Source organism: Hibiscus syriacus, unplaced genomic scaffold, assembly GCF_006381635.1.
Source record: "Hibiscus syriacus cultivar Baekdansim isolate YM2019G1 unplaced genomic scaffold, ASM638163v2 tig00111105_pilon, whole genome shotgun sequence".
NCBI lineage: Eukaryota > Viridiplantae > Streptophyta > Magnoliopsida > Malvales > Malvaceae > Hibiscus > Hibiscus syriacus.
The window spans coordinates 1,246,692-1,266,968 of NW_024062987.1; the positions used below are offsets into that span (position 1 = coordinate 1,246,692).

General features: G+C 35.9%; 3 pseudogenes; 1 reads left to right on the forward strand and 2 right to left on the reverse strand.

Moving 5' to 3' along the window:
* Window positions 1-5,178: 5,178 nt before the first annotated feature.
* Window positions 5,179-7,121, reverse strand: LOC120153898 (annotated as a pseudogene).
* A 10,589-nt stretch (window positions 7,122-17,710) lies between these two features.
* On the forward strand, window positions 17,711-18,852 carry LOC120154029 (annotated as a pseudogene).
* Window positions 18,853-19,076: 224 nt separating this feature from the next.
* LOC120154028 lies at window positions 19,077-19,885 on the reverse strand (annotated as a pseudogene).
* Between the last annotated feature and the right edge of the window lie 392 nt (window positions 19,886-20,277).

A 20,277-nucleotide genomic window follows, 5' to 3' on the forward strand; every position in this document is an offset into this window, starting at 1 on the left:
GTGTCAAAGTGCATCCATGCACCCCTGCAGTGCATCCATGCATCCCTGCAGTACATCCATGCACCTGCACTAGTGCATCGATGTACCATGCAGTGCATCCATGCACTCAAACACCGAATGCAATTAGTGCATCGATGCATCCTTCTGTGCATCGATGTATCAAGGTTGTGCATCGATGCATCTTGTTGTGCATGGATGCATCCTGTTGTGCATCCATGCATGAAGGTTGGAACGACTAGTAACGGCTAGTTTATTTGAATTTAATGAAGGGTATCGATGCACCTTGATAGTGCACCGATGAGAAAAATTATCCTCAAACGGCTCCAAAACATCCCCAACGGTTATATACGACATCAAACACATTCCAAGCTAAGGACACTTGAAGAATAGAGAGAACAACTATCCAAGCAATCAAACACAAGAGAAGAGTTTTTTATTCTTATTTCATCTTTCTCTTGTAAATATTTTGTTCTTGTGAGCTCAATCTTGTAAACACCTGCCTTAGAGAGGTTTTCTTGTTTACATCTTTGATCCTTTTGTAAAGGGGAAAGGTTCTAGCTTATCCCGTGTAAAAGCTAGGGAAAGATTCTAGTTTAGCCCAGAAAAACTAGGGATTTGTAAGGTTATCTCTTTGTCCTCAAAAGAAAGAACAAATTAGTGATTTTGTTGGAAATCCTTGGCGGAGCTAAGGTAGTGAATGTAGACTTTAGTTGAGAAAGTCGTACCATTCTAAATCGCTGTGCAATTTTTTATCTTTCAATCTTCTTACTCCCTAAACACAAAACCGTTCCGACCCCTCTTTGCAAACCGTTCCAATTATCGAATCGAGCTTCCAAAAATCCCAACAATTGGCATCAGAGCCTAACTCGTTAAGAAGGTTTAACCACCTTGAGACGATCCTCGAAGAAGCTCTACCAATTCCCGACGCAACCGACAAAGAAATGACTTTTTCCTCCAGTACTTATTATCTTGAAGAATATCCCATTATGGATTCACAACCGGTCAACAAGCCACCCTTCTTCAATGGAGCAAATTATGCATATTTGAAGAATAAGATAATGTACTTTATTCAATCCTACAATCTAGGAGCTTGGAACTCAATCATGGATGATTACTCCTCTCCACCCGGCAAGTACAACGATTGGAGTAGAGAAGAGCAGAAGAATTTCCAGCTTAACTCTAAGGCTATACGTATTCTATTATGTGCTTTAGGCCCAAATGAATATGGAAGAATCTCATCTTGTTACAGTGCCAACGTGATTTGGGATAAGCTCCAAGTCACTCATGAAGGAACCGACGAAGTGAGGGAATCAAAGAAAAGTCTTCTCAACCATAGCTACGAGAACTTCAAGATGAAACCCGATGAAGACATCAAAACTATGACGGATAGATTTTCTGTGATTGTCAACGGTCTCAAGGGATATGGAGAAGTAATCCCTAAAGAGAAGCTTGTGAGGAATATGATATACTCTATTCCAAAGGAGTGATAATCGAAGAAGACGACCATTATCGAAGCAAGAAACTTAAAGTCTCTCACTCTCGACGAGCTAATTGGTTCCCTTCTCACTCATGAGATGATGGTGAAGGAAGATGAAGAAAAGGAAGAGAAGAAAAACAAGAAGAAGAAGAAGGTAGGCATTGCCTTCAAATCCACCAATGAAAGCTATCAAGATTCAAGTGATGAGGTGGATGAAGACGATGATGAACAAGAAGAATAGATGGTCAAGCTCTTGAAGAAACTCAAGAGATTCATGATTTCCAAGGAAGTGAAACATGAATCAACCAAGAAGAAGAGTCCCCCGATATGTTTCAATTTTCAAAGAAAGGGGCATGTCAAGTATGAATGTCCTCTTCTAAAGAAAAAGGGGAAGAAGGCATTTGTTGCATCTTGGAGTGATGAAGATGATTCCAATGATGAAGATGAAGTAGTCAACCTATGCCTCATGACCACTCAAGAAGAATTCGAGGTATCTTCTAACTCAAATGAATTTAATTCATTTACTTTTGATGAGTTACAAGATGCTTATAATAGGTAGTATTTGGGATTTGAGACAATGAATTCCAAATATACGAAATTAATTTTGAAAAGTAATTTAGAGCGTTCAAAAATCAAAATAAATGATTTAGAAAAAGAAAATTTTGAGTTAGGAGTTAAGCTTGAAGGCTTAACAAAAGAAAAAGAATTAATTTCTAAAAATAACCTATTATGTTTAAAAATGGAAAAATGCTCACATTGTCATTTTTATGGTCATTTGGAACATACTTGTCCTTTAAAGAAATGAAAACATTTTAAAATTAGACAAGTATGGGTTCTTAAGGGAACAAGGGGCATTGAAACTAACGTCCAAGGATCCAAAGCAATTTGGATACCAAAATCGAAATGAATGTCTCTTGTAGGTGTGTGGGAGCAATGGTGATGAAGATGATGATATTCAAGATGCTCTAGCCACACATAAAAAAGAATGGTAACCTCTAAGCTTAATGTTTTTTAATTTTAGTTATTTGGTTGCTCATAGGATTTATGCATGCATGAGTTTTGATTTTAAATGATTATGCATTGTTTTTAATCTCATGTATGTTTAAAAAATGGTTATGATGAACATTTTAAATTTTTAATGATTTTTTTATTTGTAGTTCATCATAATAAAATTTTGGTCAAAATTGGTTTTAATGCAAATGATATCTCTCTAACAATTGATATCAATTTTTCAAAAACTTTGATTTTAAAAATTTTAATTTTTTTTGACCTAAATTTAAATGTTTATGCATGTGATTTAAATGAAAATGATATCTCTCTAACAATTGATATCAAAATTTTCAAATGCATAACATTTTTGGAAAACTTATTCATATGCACTTAATTTCAATAATTAATATTGCATAAAATATTTTAGACTTGAATATATTGAATTTCATGTACTACTAACATATTTGTTATTCTTTGTTGAAATTCAATTTTGTTTAAGTGTCATGATCCTAAAAACTTAATTTTGTTTGGAATGCATTTATTGAGGGGGAGCTTTGATTTTTCAAATGATTTTTAAAATTTTAAATTTACTACTTACTCTCCAAAGTTATTTTGAACTTCAAAGATTGAATTATTTTTGATATAACAAAAAGGGGGAGAAGTTTTGGTTTGAAAAATTCAATTTCTTAATGAAAAATGGGGAGCTTAACATTTTCATATATTTTCAAACAATGGGTAACAATTGATATCATTTTGTTAACAATTGGTATCTTTTTCATTAAACAATTTATTAAGGGGGGATTTTGCCAAAAACAATTTTTCAAATGTTTTGTTATATCAAAAAGGGGGAGATTGTTGAACTATGTTTTGATATAACAATTTAAGGCAAAATGGTTTTTGGAATTGAATTGAATTTACAAAATGTTTTTGGACTTAATTGAATTTATTCAAAGTTTTAAAAGGTTTCAAAAATAATTCAAAGTCCATTAAATTCGGATTTGAGCCAAAATGCTAAAGGGTGTCAAAGTGCATCCATGCACCACTGCAGTGCATCCATGCATGCCCTGCATCCCTGTGCATCGATGCACCTGCACTAGTGCATCGATGCACCATGAAGTGCATCTATGCACTCAAACACCGAATGCAATTAGTGCATCGATGCATCCTGCTGTGCATCGATGCATCCTGCTGTGCATCGATGCATCCTGCTGTGCATCCATGCACGAAGGCTGCAACGGCTAGTAACGACTAGTTTATTTGAATTTAATGAAGGGGTATCAATGCACCTTGATAGTGCACCGATGCACCATGTTATGGGCAGCCTTTTTGAGTAGAAAAATCATCCTCAAACGGCTCCAAAACATCCCCAACGGTTATATACAACATCAAACACATTTCAAGCTATAAATACAAGCTAAGGACACTTGAAGAATAGAGAGAACAACTATCTAAGCAATCAAACACAAGAGAAGAATTTTTCATTCTTATTTCATCTTTCTCTTGTAAATATTTTGTTCTTGTGAGCTCAATCTTGTAAACACCTACCTTAGAGAGGTTTTCTTGTTTTACATCTTTTATCCTTTTGTAAAGGGGAAAAGTTCTAGCTTATCCCGTGTAAAAGCTAGGGAAAGGTTCTAGTTTAGCCCGAAAAAACTAGGGAGTTGTAAGATTATCTCTTTGTCCTCAAAAGAAAGAACAAATTAGTGAATTTGTTGGAAAATCCTTGGTGAGGAGCTAAGGTAGTGGATGTAGACTTTGGTTGAGAAAGTCGAACCACTCTAAATCGCTATGCAATTTTCTATCTTTCAATCTCCTTACTCCCTAAACACAAAACCATTCCGACCCCTCTTTGCAAACCGTTCCAGATGTCGAATCGAGCTTCCGAAAATCCCAACATCAATCTTAAACTAATCGTCGATAGTTGATTTTTCTTTTTATTTCCTTCCCTCTCCTATAATTAATTATAATTATAATTAATTTTTTTTGTTTACTTGATATTTTCTTGTATGAAAATGGTGGATGGTTTTATATGTTCTTGTAGTATGTATTTTTTATAGTGTTAAGTTCGATGTTGTCACTCTATGACATTTATTTAGTTATCTTGTTGATCTATTCATACTTTGATTCCTCAGGTTGGATATTGATCGAACGCTTACAAACACCAAAAATATATCACAGTTGAGTTTTGCCAATGAACCATCATTATTATATATACTTTTATGTCAGGGCTGACGATATTTATTTGGATTTTATTCATTTTCTTTTAGTATGATCATATTATATTCTAATTAGTTAGTTTCTACCCTCGTTGATTTTAGAGGAAATGAATGACTTACTTTTAAATTCTTCTTATAATTTCAAGGTATTTCCATCTCAGTTAAAAAATAATTTAATATTTTATTTTATAGATTTTAATTTAAGATTAATCAAGATTCATACAATGGTTAAGATAGAAGAATTTTTGAATTTAGGTCTAGTATTGTACCTATGATACAATAGAATCTATGTATACTTTCACCCTCATTTTTATATGCTCGTGTAATATCCAACATTTAATCAACTAATCATTCATCGCGCACATAAATCCAGGACACAGACATTTAATAAAAAGTAAGAAAGGGTTTAAATTGAAGTATTAAAACACAAGGGAAGTAGAGAAAGGAATAAGAGCATCCAACTGCCCTGTTTTAGAATATTTGTCCTTAAAGAAGTGAAAACCAGCTCAGGAGATGTGCATATATACCTATTCCTCATTTACATACATCAAACTCACCTAGCTGGCTCTTCCCTGATTCCATATCTCCCATCGTTGAATCGGCATCCCGTGCTAAATGCATTCCCATAAATCCATTATCATGGCGTCCTTCCTGTTGGTTCGCAATCTGAATCTCCCCTGAAGTTGCATTGCGCAGATTCCCAGCATTGGCTGTGTTTGTTGTATTTGCAGTCGACTCCTCCAATACTCGAAAATATGCATAAGTCCCCCAACCTACAAACAATTTTCAACAACAGTTCAGATAAATTTAGATTACTAATATATATGGGAACAATGCATCCATTCATGTTTACACAGACTCAGGTGAGCATCAGATATCGGTCCACATCTAAAACGGGTAAGCTCAACTTTTTAGCTTTTCCCGATACTCATGCATTGAAAAATTCAGGGTCTGAGACACACAAGCCAATGTATTCCCCTTTTACTCCTCAAGGAGATGGTACGACACATTGTAGAATCAACTTTATAATAAGGAAGAAAAGAAAAGAGTTTGGGAGCATACCATTGGCATCATATGGTGGTGGGAAGAACTGCAAATAGCAAAATGCAGACACTACGAGCCCTACAAAAGATAATCTTAAGAAGGTAAATAGAGCATGTCATGAATGAAAACAACTCCATAGTATGAGCAATACCAACCTAAGAGGCCTCCAGCAAATTCATCCTGCCAGTGGTGCCAATAGTCATCGACTCGAGAAATGCCCACAAGCGATACAACCAATAAAGGGAGAAAAACAACTCATAATTTCGCAACATGTCCTCTGCGGTCAAATACTTTGATTTTTCCAGACAAGTAAAGTGAAAGAAAACCCAACCCAGCAAAGGACCCTAAAAAATGAGTCCAAAAATCCTCCAGAGATTACAGTGTGAAAATGACTAGACGAAGAATTGAAGAGCACTATAACAATCTGAAATATTCATTATCTCAACAAATATGAACATTAATTGCCAGTATAAGAGGAGCTTACAAGAGGTGTGCCCACTTGGAAAACTTTTATGCCCTTCTTTAATGACATTTTTATCGCCATGACAGATGACATTTCCCCATTTATCATAAGCCTGTGAAGCAACTAAATTGAGTTTCTTTCTATTAAACATTGACAATACAAAAAAGTCAAGGTAGTAGTGGAAGTTTCATATTCCCAGAATAGCAGGTCTAGAGAGGCATACATCCTTTCCATCTGGAAAACAGCGCCAAAAGAAGTCTGGCCGAGGCCGTCCAACTGCATTTTTTATCGAATCAGTAATTACAGCCGTCACTAGAATGGAGAATAGGAGGCCTGCATTAGCAAACTAATTTTAGCAATCACTTTAAACTTATGATACTCCTTTTAAGCCAATGTTGAAGAAAATTTTGTTGATAAAACAGAGAAATATCCAAAAGTTACACTTACCTAGTACAGCATGATGAAGATCATAAACATCCCTCCTACGGATGTACACAACGAGAAAAATCAGCATTGGCAATAACATTGCATACATCTAAATATCGGGGGCAAGAAAGGAAAAGAGAGCGTGAGAAGGGGGGGTAACTTATACAGAAAATAAGGACTTCAATCTAAATGCAAGACAAACAAAAATTACCGGCACAGCCCAAACAGGAACCGTATTACTTTTAAAGGGGTATCTTAGATCTTCCATCATATCCTTCCCAACAAAGCGATAAAATGGATGAATAATATAGAGGATAACCTCTATCACCACAAGCAACAGAAGAATAAGCCAATCATGCATGTGTGTCCTCCCAACGGCAACACCATGGGACCTTATAGTATGTGAACCAAGATGGACTTCTTGCATTTTGTACTGTTTAACAAATATGAATAAAGCCACGTCAGGCTATGTATTATAGGATCTGACGCACAATAAGGAAATTGACTACCACCAACACATGATGCAATAAACAAGAAAAATAACAACTTAAATTCCACTAGAAATAATGAATGTCGATTTAAAGCTGGGAAGATGAACTCCTGAGATAAGCAATAACCAAACAATTTGAATTTGCTATTACTAGTTTTAGCCAAGGAAATGGAGGTAATGACATTCCCAGTAATATACCCAAAAAAATTTACTATTGGTAATATTACATTACCGAGAATGAGATTCTCGGGCTAACCAAACGGGGGAATGTGGATTCCATTCCCATGGGAATCCCACATTCCCCCATCCAAACACCCCCTAAGTGATAATTTTTTGAGAAAATAAACTCAGTGACAAAAAATGTCTTATAATATACGAATTTAACCAAAATTTTTTTGGATTTGCCAAAATGACCAACAAATTCGCAACGCGAACTCCAATTTCGCAACGCGATAGTCAAATTCGCAACGCGATAGTCAAATTCGCAACATAAAGTCAAATTTCATAACGCGAAAGTCAAATTCGCAACATGTTTTAGTTTCACAACACAAATGTTTTGGGTATATAACAACTCAGCAACAACAACTCATAACCTAAATCCCTAAATCGCAACTCATTCCATCTCCATCTATCACTCTCTTCGGCGACATCCGTTCCTATATCCAACGACATCCTTCCCCATCTCTAATTTTTTTACATAATTTTATTTCTATATAATTTTTCAATGATTTCTCTCCCAAATTATCAACTATCAACTTAATAAATGTATGTTTTTCTCTAAGTTAGTGATGATATATAGTTTATAGCTCGTTTGTTTAGTAAATTAATTTACAATTTGTAGAATGAAATAATCTAATGTTGATCATGTTTGGATAGATTTGTGTTTTGGATGGTCATGGGAGAATGTTCATGGTGTTTTACAATATATGCCTTTACCCATGAGTCTTCAACTAAAACTGTCATTAAAAAAGTTAACTTATGAAACTCTAATGTTACGTGTTGCAAAGAAATTGAATTTAGAGCCTCTAAGTGGATTTAGGCTATCTTATCAGAGAAAATGTAAAGTTTATTTGTTAACCGACAATGAAGATGTTGAATGATTCATTGCTTACATTAGTGTTTCGCAAGAAGATGATGTTACATTGTATGTTGTTGAACCTAGAAGTAGTGAAGTTGGGTCAGTAGCGGGTAGTAATCAACCAAGTTCTTCAACCCAAAATTTAATGGTTCCACCACAATTTCATCACCAAGCAAATTTTATTTCACCACATTTCCCAATATCAAACATAATATCAAACACAATCTCAAAACCCACAACCTTTTCCTAATCCAAATCCAATCAACTTTCATCACCAAATTTCGGTTTTCGTATTGACCAGTTAGACGATTATGAGCCAACAGAAAAAAATGTGAGTACTAGACAGTATTCGAAATTTGATCTTGGTCAATACCCGGACTTTGATCTTGGTCAATACTCAGATTTTGATGATATGTTGGAAGAAGAAACAGACCCTGCATGTAATGATTTTGATATTGGTCAATACCCGAATTTTGATGATGAAACAGCCGCTGCCGAGGAAGATGTTGTTGATGATAATGAGGAGGAAGTTACGACTGTGAATGAACATGTTGAACATCCATTCTGTAATTCATATAACCCTGAAGAAGAAAAAGAAGAAAAAAAAGTCCCCGAAGAAAGAAAAAAAAAAGAAAATGTCACGGGAGTATAACTGGAATATGCCATAATTACTTCAGATACCGGAAGAAGAGTTGGTAAAAATAGCAGTTGATTGTTACACAAAAGTTATTCGTATCAAGAAAGATGATTGTTTTGATACAAAGGAATACTTGAAGATAGTTTTGTATACGAAATGTGTGGAAGATGTCTATCAACTAAAAGTTAACAAATCAAGCAAAGATCGTTTCGAAACAAGGTGTATAATTGACAAAAACTGTACGTGGCGTATGATTGCAAAGAGGATAAAAGATTGTGAAATGGTTTCAAGTTAGGACTTTTATTGATAAACATACATGTTCAAGAACCCAAGTTTTTCCTCACCATAGACAGGCAAACAAAAAGGTGTTGGGTGGTTTTCTGGTTGAGTTAATGTTTTTGAATGGAAGGGTATATCGGGGACATAAAATTATGACTTATATGAATGCTCGGTTCAAGATTAGTATCTCATATTCTCAAGCTTTGAGAGCCAAATGTTATTCCTTGGAATTGTTGAGGGGGTTGTCAGAAGCATTGTTTGCCCAACTGTCGGCTTATTGTCACAATTTAAAGCTGAAAAATCCTGGGTCTGTAACTCATATCAAAACAGATAGAGATGGACACTTTGAGTTGCTGTTTATCGCCATTGGTTCTGCGGTTAGTAAATAATTATAATTTTGTTGACTCATTTTTGTTAGTTGCATGCATTTCACATTTAAATAATTATATTTCTTGTGTATATGATTTTGTAGATTCGTTTGTTTATTACTTGTATGCGCCCAGTTATTATAGTTGACGGAGCACATTTGAAAGGTCGATATCTTAGAGTAAACTTATTAGCAGTAGCCATGGATGCTAACAATGGGATACTGCCAATAGCTTACGGGGTTGGCAAATTTGAAACCTCTGATTCATGGACATGGTTTATGGGGAATCTTAGGGAATGCATAGGTCCTATTAGCAATCTGACAATCATATCCGATAGGGCAAAATCAATTGACAACGCTGTTAGAAGGTGTTTCCCAGATACTTTTCATGGACTTTGTGGTGTTCATTTGTACAGAATTCTAAAATCAAGGTCTGCTGATATAAAAAATCACAAATGGACATACTGAAAGGCTGTAAAAGCTTATCGGGAAGTGGATTTTAATAAGTATATAAATTATTTAAGACGTGTTTTGCCTCAATGTGCTCAAACACTAGAAGATGTCGGGTTTGAAAGATGGTCAAGAGTACATCAACTGGGAGCAAGATATGGTTTCATGACGTCTAATAGTGCAGAATCAATCAACGCTCTAAGTCGTCATTCCCGAAAATTACCCATTACTATGTTAGTGGAGTTTTTTCGAGCCTCTATTTAACAGTGGCACTATAAGAAAAGAAACCATGCAGGTATTATTTCTTTAAATTCGTAACGTATCATATATTTTACTAAGTATTATTTATTTAAATTTACAGGAACATTGGAACGTCGTGTTACACCATGGACTGAAAAAAAGATAACGAAACGTGTTGTGAAGTCAACGTCATGGAGAGTTGAACCATGTTCAAACACTTTGTTTAAAGTATTGGATAATAACTTAAATGGGCTTGTCGATCTAAATGCAAAGACGTGTAGTTGTAAGAAATGACAAACATCTGGTTATCCGTGTGGCCATGTTCTAAAAGTTGCTCTTCATCTAAACCAAGATGATTCAGGCGCATACGCTATGGATTGCTACACTACAGAAGTATATCGACAGACTTATGCCGAGATTGTCTACCCATGTCCACATCCTTCTGAGTGGAACATACCAGATGACTTACAAACAGTTTTGCCACCGGTCATGGACAGCAGGCTACCTGGCCGACCAAAAAATCACGATCGTATATCGTCTAAGGGTGAAGAGAAAAGGATATCGACATGTAGTCGGTGCAAGGAAAGTGGTCATACAAGGTTGACCTGTGGATCACTAGTGCCATCACAATCATCTTTTCCTCTACCAAAAAATGGATCCTCATCAAAATCCAAAGCTCATATGGTGCCAAGCAAAAGGAAATCAAAATCGCAATCAAAATCAAAATCCCAATCACAACCGGCTTCACCTTTTAGGACTTATTAACTTAGGTGATTTTTAAATGCAAACGTTGTATTATGTTTATTTTATGTGTGAATGTATACATTTTCAGTTAGACATTCATTAGTAACTTGAGTTTGAACATTGCTATGATCTGTTCAGTTGTTATCATGTTGGGATTTTCTCTTGTGTTTGATTGCTTGGATAGTTGTTCTCTTGCTTGTTCAAGTGTCCTTAGCTTGGAATGTGTTTGATGTTGTATATAACTTGATTTTGTATGTTGCAATCAACACGAAAGTCAAATTCACAATGCTTATTTCGCGTTGCGATAGTCAAATTCGCAACGTGAAATCGCAAACTGAATTTGACTTTCGCGTTGCGAATTTGACTATCAAAACGCTTATTTCGCGTTGCGAATTTGACTATCACGTTGTACATTATTTGAACATTGTTATGGGTACATTATTTGGAAAATAATGTTCCGGACTTCGTTAGAAATAACCCTTTTTCATAGGATTAATTTCATTTTTGTGGGTATATTATTTGAACATTGTTATGTATAAATTTATTGTGTATGTATGTTTTGGTTTGATTATATTGTATGTATATTTTCATTCAGATGAGATGGGCTGTGTATAACCCTATCAACTCACAACTCAGCTTTGAACTCAATCAATATTGTCTTTTAGCTTGATGGTTCATAAAGCATGTTACTTGAACAGTATGAATCAATTATGCAATTTCCATGTTCATTTTAACACTGCATTTCAAATTCATTTCATATGTAATTGGAGTTTGAATTTAAATTTAAATTTGAGTTTGAATTTCAATATAAATTTCGACTCCACTATAAATATTAGCCCAAGCCAATATGCATGTTATCATTGATTATTCCTAATTTCCATTGTTTTTTTCAACTTTAAACGCGAGGGAAATCCCGACCATCGTAATTTTTTGTCAACTATAAAGCGTCAGAAACGTTTCGGGCGTATGATCTGGGTGGTATACGAGAAATGCAACAAATGACAACTAAAAATCCCGATAATTGAGGGCTACAACTTGTAATAATAACAAAAATAATAAGTCCAAAATGCTTTCGAGTACCACCCAAATCATAAGTCTGAAATGCTTCCGATGCTCATCAAAATCCAAAGCTCATATGGTGTCAAGCAAAAGGAAATCAAAATCCAAATCTCATACGGTGCCAAGCAAAAGGAAATCAAAATCTACAACTTGAGTTTGAACATTGCTATGATCTGTTCAGTTGTTATCATGTTGGGATTTTCTCTTGTGTTTGATTACTTGGATAGTTGTTCTCTTGCTTCTTCAAGTGTCCTTAGCTTGTATTTATAGCTTGGAATGTGTTTGATGTTGTATATACCTTGATGTTGTATGTTGCGATCAACGCGAAAGTCAAATTCGCAACGCATATAAGCGTTGCGATAGCCAAATTCGCAACGCGAAAGTAAAATTCGCAAACCGAAAATCGCGTTGCGAATTTGTACCTTCAAAAGGTCTTTTTTGCCTTCAAACATAATGCAGATTGAATTTTTTAGAAACAACAAATCAACTTTTACAAATCAATTAAACAAGCAAAAATAATAATTCTTATTTACACATCAAATTAAACAAATCAACTTTTACAAATCAAATCAATTAATCAAAAAATAAATCTTATTTCCTCATCAATTAAACAAATCAACTTTCAATGTAAAATTTAATTAAACAAAGCAAACAAAGTGTACCCCAGACTGTTGTTTATGCACAAATACATCAATTTCATGCAGCTCACTTCAGGATTAACCTGCAGAAACTAAACATTTGCTCAAACAACACTTTCTACACATCTAAAACCAACAAACAACAAATTATTGAATTCTAGGTACTTAACCAAATATTTTCAAACCAATTAAAGAGTATATATGTTAACAACACTTGATCAAACTTACTAATTGTTTATGCACACTTTCAGCAAGCGGATGCAGGTAGGCAACATCTCGCATATATCGATTTGGCCATATAATGCCAAAACCACAAGCCTAATGCACTTCTATCTCTATCTGTGAGAGGTAGATAATGTTTACTTCATGTCGTCAAACGTTCCAAGCACAAGCATACGAGAGGACCACAATACCCTCTGGCTCCCTGCGTTTGTTGTGGCGCAGTCTCGTCTCTGATCATTGTAATTTTGAACTTCTTTAGCTTCTTGTTTCCAGAATTTGTCTAATAATCAATCGCATCCAAGTATTTAGCCAAATGATCTCTCCATCCCTTTGTAATAATATCTTTCAAATCAGACAATGGTATGTAATTCAACATGCTGTCATATACCATTGTCTTCAGGGATGGGAGATAAAGCTCGACGAGAAGCCAATGATGACGTTCCAAAACAGGGATAAACACCTGCAATCATAAATAATTGTGCACATCAAATAAATATGAAAAACCTTATCGACCTCCCACCACGCAGGATAAAGTTTAGCTTTTCCATTACCCAACGTATATGAAGCATCTCTCTGATCCTTCAAGTGAGCTGCGTGAAAAGACTTCGGCATAATAGTCCATCGAGTATTTCTTTTCCTCAATTTCCTTATTATTAGAAGACGTGACACCCATGCATCAATATGCTATTTTATAAAAATAATATATTAGTGAATTTATTAATAATTTAAAAAAATTAATCAAAATGAAATATAAGAAGAATATAAGACTTATCACCCCTTCGAGATAGCCATTATCTTCAACCCCTAATTAAATACCCCACCAAGACCGATCAAGAAACAAATGAATAGCATTGTCGATTTGGCATAGGTCAGAATAACACCCCTTGCTCCGCTCATGTAGATAAAAATCAACTGCGGTCTTAGCCCAAAGGGTATTATCCGTAATTGTATCCGGTAGTGTTTCCCTCTCCTGCTGAGGAATGGTACTGGCCGGTAACACATACGAAAGCCAACTCGCATCCATCATATTGGGAACGGGAGGGGGTTTATCAATATGTCGACATATGACGCCATATGAATCGGGATCTTGAACGGAGGGCGGGACCTCTTGAACGATGACAGGGCCTCTTGAACGGTGGGAGGGGCTTCTTCGATGATGAGAGGGGCCTCTTGAACAATAGGATACGCCTCTTGAATGATGATAGGTGCATCGGGCTTATTCTTACGGAGTCTTGGCACTAGTGGGGTGAACGGAGACGTAATGGCACGTGCACGATGTCTGATGCGTGAACCCCGTCGTGCTAGAAAAACCCGACGTAAAACATCTACCTTATCGGGCCGCTGAAAATAAATTAATACATAAATCAGTAAATAAATAAATAAATAATGCCGAAAAAAGGTTATTTGCATTTTTAGTATAATATTAAGCAAATTTACCTCATTGCGTAGAGTATGAACCTCATTCTGCAACAATAAAACAATCTCGCGTAGAGCGGCAACCTCATCACGTAAAGTAGATACCTTACCGCGTAGCGCACCATTGTCATCGCTTAAAAAATCCACCTCACCACGTAAAGATCGAACCTCATCACGCCATGCACCATTATCTTCACGTAATGTACCGACCTCATGACGCAAAGCACCGACCTCATCACGTAATTCCCCTAACTCATCCCGTGGAGGTAGAGAACAGAGAGATAAATGTCGTGGCCTCTTTGCCGGTCGCCTATCATGAGGTGATGGTGGAGAAGAGACTCGATGATACGATGAAATAGGTGATGGTGAAGGTGGAGAAGAGGCTCGATCAAGTGATGGCTCCGGGTGTCGAGCTGTAGAATCGGCCCGATCAGGTGATAGCTCTCGAGGTGGGGGGTGCTCATCATCCGTCCCATCAAAAAACCGCTTACTATCTTGCCACCAATCAGTGGCAAGCTCAGCCTCTGTAATGGATAGTTGGCCTCCTAACAATATAAAAGCTCAAACAAAGTTAAACTTGTACTAGTAATAACTTGTTTATATATGGTATTATTTGTGTGTTAACTTACATCATTCATCGTCGTATATGGGAGTAATTCTTCCCAATCCAACATGCAAATCCTCTTCCAAGTAATAGCCCTAGGAATATCATTTGATCTTTTTATCGCATATGTCCGCATACTGGGGAAAGTCTCAAATATCCAAATCTACAAACAATATAATACACAAACATTAGTAATTGTTAAATAATTAATTATAATTTTGGAAACAATATATAGAAATTCTTACCTTAAAGGCCCAAGTAAAGCCTGTCAAAGTGTATTTAGAACCACCGCCACACAAACTTTTTTCGGTCCTCAAAGGTAGACGACAACTTCTTCCAGGTAGCTTTCCATAGATATGAACCCCACGGAAACAGGTTTCATGCATTTAGGTCCTCTACCAATAATATTAGGTCCTCAGAGATAGGTTGTCTGCCCTCTTTGCCTAAAAAGCCAGCATGCAAAAGTAATAAATGGCATACTCGGACAACATCAAGGTTATCCATCCGAGTAAAACCATCTTTATCAAATAATCTCTTCAAGTCGTCGACGTGTAAACTCGGCTTCAACTTTGCCAGCTCAGGAAAAACCCGAGATAACCATGATGGGCGGGCGATATGACTAGTGTACCGACCTACATCATCGTGTCCGAAGCGTAGATCAGTGATTAAGCTAAACTCCACCACGTTGTATCCCCTCGGGTAGATCGTTAGTCATGGTATGAAGAAACAAATGTATCAACATAGCATCTGCACCCGTATGTTGTACTTTCAGCCATGGCCCGAAGCAAGTATCCTCAAACAATTTTCTTTGTAGAGGTGTAAGCGTCGACGCAATTTTAGTGGCTAAGCTTAATTTATTCCTTAAGGTCAATGCAGCCGAAAAAAATTTCTACAAAAATAATAAACATATAGTTAGATATATCAAAAACTACAAATTATACACTATAAACATACATGATATTAAACAGTGAAAACAAAGCCAAATATGTTTCAAACTAGCACGGTATTCACCCAAGTCATTATTCCATCATAGTCACAAAATACATTAGATAACATTCCAGAAGTAAGTACTTATATAAACATTTAAAATGACAACATATATGTTTAGTGCAGGTTCAAGGACAACATAAAGAGTAGTAGTTTATTCTTGAAACTTAAATTAGCAACACTGTGAAGTTAGTATTTGTCTTTGTTTTTTTGTTGAAGTAATGCAATTCATTCAAGTTTCAATTTGAAAAATAAAAGAAGTTTTGAAACTTAAATTCGCAACGCGAAACTAAAATCGCGTTGCGATTTTGATTTTCGCGTTGCGATTTTGGTGTTGCAATTTAGGGTTTCAACAGAAAGACAAAATAAAAAGACAAAACAAAGACAAATACTAACTTCACAGGGTTAAAGACTAAACAATTTAGCAGTATTGGCAGCAACCGAATGCATTTACTAAGCAATCTTAGTGAAATAGTTAATCTATATATATTGAAATTACCAGTAAATTTATCATCAATATAAGAAAAATCTAATAATAATACAAAAATTTCAAAATAAAAATAAGAGATTAAAAAAACTAACCCTCGGTGGTTGATTTTCCATTTCTGACCGTAAATGGTTGTGAGGGTTGCTCTGAGAGATGGAGATAGACAGATTTCGTCGGAGATGGGGACGGATGTCGTCGTAGAGAGTGAGAGATGGAGATGGGACTGAGTTGTGATTTAGGGTTTTAGGTTAGAGATGATTTGCGATAATATTGTTTACATTTGTGTTGCGAAATTAATATTGTGTTTCGCGTAAAAACATTTGACTTTCGCGTTGCGAATTTGACTTTTGTGTTGCGATTTACAAATTCGCGTTACGAATTTGACTTTTGTGTTGCGAATTTGACTATCGCGTTGCGAATTTGACTTCTGTGTTGCGATTTACAGATTCGCGTTGCGAATTTGAGAAATCGCAATGTTATTTACATATTCGCGTTGCGAAATTGAAAATTGGGTTGCGAAATTTGAGATCGCGTTGCGAATTTGTTGGTCATTTTGGAAAATCCAAAAAAAGTTGTTAAATTCGTATATTATAAGACATTTTTTATCACTGAGGTTATTTTTTCTAATTTTTTTATCAGCCACTTTTTTTAGGGACAGTCTATTTTTTTTAATTTAAGACTAAAAAAGATAAAAATAAAAAAGACTGAAAATATGACGAAAAATATAAAATTTTAGGTTATGCGAAAAGCCGAAAATCTAGAATTTAACATTCTTTATAATATTTTCAGTTGTAACAAAAAAATATACGAAACCTAATATATTATAAAGAAAATAATATTTTCGGTAACGAACAAACAATATTTAAATAATGCTACAATTTAAGTTGTAAAAAAAAATATTATAAAAATATCATATTTTAAGTTAATTCCAACATAAAATATTATACTTTTTGATAGTATTTTCGGTGGGTTCAGTTATACCATTTTTTAACTTCAAAATCATCTTCTTTAGCTGATGTTGCCCTTGAAAACAGTCCAGTTCATTTGTGATCCCCATTCAAAATCAAAATAAAAATAAAAATAAAGATAAAAAAAAATGCTACGTATAGAAGCAAATGCAAACAATTCCTCTTTACGAAAAGAGAACACGATCCCATTCATTTGTTTATTCGATTGAATCGGCCGCCGCATCCTCATATTCTTAAAACCCTATTCCTATACTGCTTCCGTCAGTCACCGTTGTTCAACCTCGGTTCCCTCAATCTCCTTCAGTCGCTTCTTTTTATTCTTTTTTTATTTCAAGCTTTCTCCAGAAAACAGCCAATCCCCAAAAGTCGGTATCTGAAACCCCCAAATCTGTGAATTTCTTTTGAGTTTCTCAATCCCTGTGCGTCTCGCTCGTCCCTTACAACTGTACAGGTAATTTCACCATTCTGTTGCCTTTTTATTTTATTTTATTTTGACAAAGAGAAATCCTAGAACCGAAAACGTTGTGAATTTTCTGTAACACTTATTTGTCTCGTTAAGCCCTGCTTATAGTGGGAGCCTACAGATCATAGAGAACAGCTTCCGATTGACTTGAACTGATGTATTATAGCATCAAACTATTATGTTGCTACCCAAAAATCATTTTCCTCTCTGAGTGATTGTTGGATGAACGTCGTCCTATTGGATTGTTAGAGCTTGTTAACTGGCTTATAATATTTTGTTTGCAGCCTTTCAAAGACATGATCGAAGGAATGAGGATGGACCTTAGGAAGTCGAGAGGTACAAAAACTTGACGAACTGTATCTCTATTGCTATTATGTTGCCGGCAACGTCGGGTTGATGACTGTGCCCGTGATGGGCATTGCACCCTAATCTTTAGCTACCACTGAGTGTGTTTACAATGCTGCATTGGCATTAGGGATCGCAAATCAGCTTACTAATATACTTAGGGATGTTGGAGAGGAGGAAGTACAGTGTTGAATCATTCCATACTTCAAATTTTGTTCGACTCTTTCATGTTTTACGGATCGAAAAGAAGTGAAGATTTTCCTCCTATTACTTTTGGTTCATGCAGTGCACAAAGGGGAAGAATTTATCTACTGCAGGCCGAATTGGCACAGGCAGGACTATCTGACGAGGACATTTTTCGTGGAAAGGTAACTGATGAGCGGAGAAACTTCATGAAGAACCAGATAAAAAGGGCAAGGATGTTGTTTGATGAAGCAGAAAAAGGAGATGCATCTGGTCGATGGCCGGTAAGCAATCGAAAACTCATTTGACATAACCCAGAACATGGAGTGTTGTTGTCTCAGCTATTTTGCATCTTGTTATCTCAGGTATGGACATCATTGCTGTTGTATCGGCAAATACTAGATGAGTTAGAGGCCAATGACCATAATAACTTTACTAAGAGAGCTTATGTAAGCAAACGAAGAAGTTAATTGCTCTCCCGGTTGCATACGCTAGATCCCTTGCCGGTCCTCTGAAGAATCACTCGTTTCACCGGAATCAATCTCACCATCCATCCAAATAAAGCTCAAAATCCGAAAAACTACTTTATTGGTATATTAAAATCCAATGTAAATTCAGCTCAGTGAATAGTACTTTGATCCAACTACATTTGGCATGATGAGCTTCAATCTTGATCTTCAAGCATGTTTTGAAGCATAGGAGCATATACGTACATGTGATAAAATTATTCGTAAGATTCATATTTCAACAAATTGATTGTTGAATTTAGCACGTTGAGCACATACAGTAGTAGTGAAGGGTGCTTAATAATCAGCGAGCTTCATGAGCTTCTTCAAAGCGGGTCGGTCGGAAATTGTCTACCACCATGCATTGACATGCTTCCTTTGGGACACCAAGTGCCCCATTCCAGCGTCCTCCACCAAGTATCGAATGCCCGGGAGATGGCTAGGTTGGTCAAAGTGAATGAATCTCCGGCAAGATAGTCGGAGCCGGACAGGCGTTGCTCGAAGACATCGAACACTTTGTCCAGCTTTTGTTGGATACAAAGTGCCAAGGCCGAGTCGCCTTGCTTGCCCATTCGAAGCAGGATCACCAGCTGGAGGACCAAATTGTAGACCAAGTCGTTGAAGTTGTGGGCTTCCACTTCAAGCCATTGATCCACCACTGCCCTTTCTTCCAATGAGTTTCCCAGCAGGTTCGGACCTCGCTTTTCATATTTGGCTGCATAGTACCTTAAGATCGCAGTCGACTCTATAAAATTAATAACTTATATCAGTGTGACGTTCATTTTAGAATTTTTCATATCATATGATTTTCCATATTGTTTTCCAACAAGTCCAATAATCTTACCAAAAAGTCTGAAACCGCCATCCTCTATAGCCGGGACTTGTCCAAACGGCTGAAAACAAAAACAACGTAAAATTCTGATAACAACATAAAAGAAAATCAAAATGTGCAATAAATGAAAAAGGAGAGTAAAATCGGGTTTCTTATGGTCACCGGCATCGAGATTGACGTGAACGATTTCGAAGTCGACATCTTTCTCGAGAAGACAGGCCAGTACTCTCTGGGGGCAAGCTGCCGTTACTGGACCATGAACTTTGACGACCATTGTTATCGGTATTAGTTTTATGTTTAAGAAAGCAGTGAGTTTGGTTTAGTTATATATAATAGCCGGGGGCTTGGAATGGGGCGATGGGGGTTGAAACGTGCCACTGTTATATACTTGTATCCTCCACTCTCCGGTCCATAATCCCTTCATGCATCTGTTTGCTCAACAATAATAAGTTACTTCTCTACATTCTTAATTAATCAAATGGATGTTTAGTTGTTTTGTTAGTCATGTTTTCATTTTATGATTATGGTGGAAAAAATAAACTATTATAATATTTGGTATAAATTGGATATTATTTATTTTAGTTATTATAAATTAATATGATGAAAATTAAATTAATATCATTATATTTTTAATAAATAACATTTGTGAGATCTATTTAATTCTTA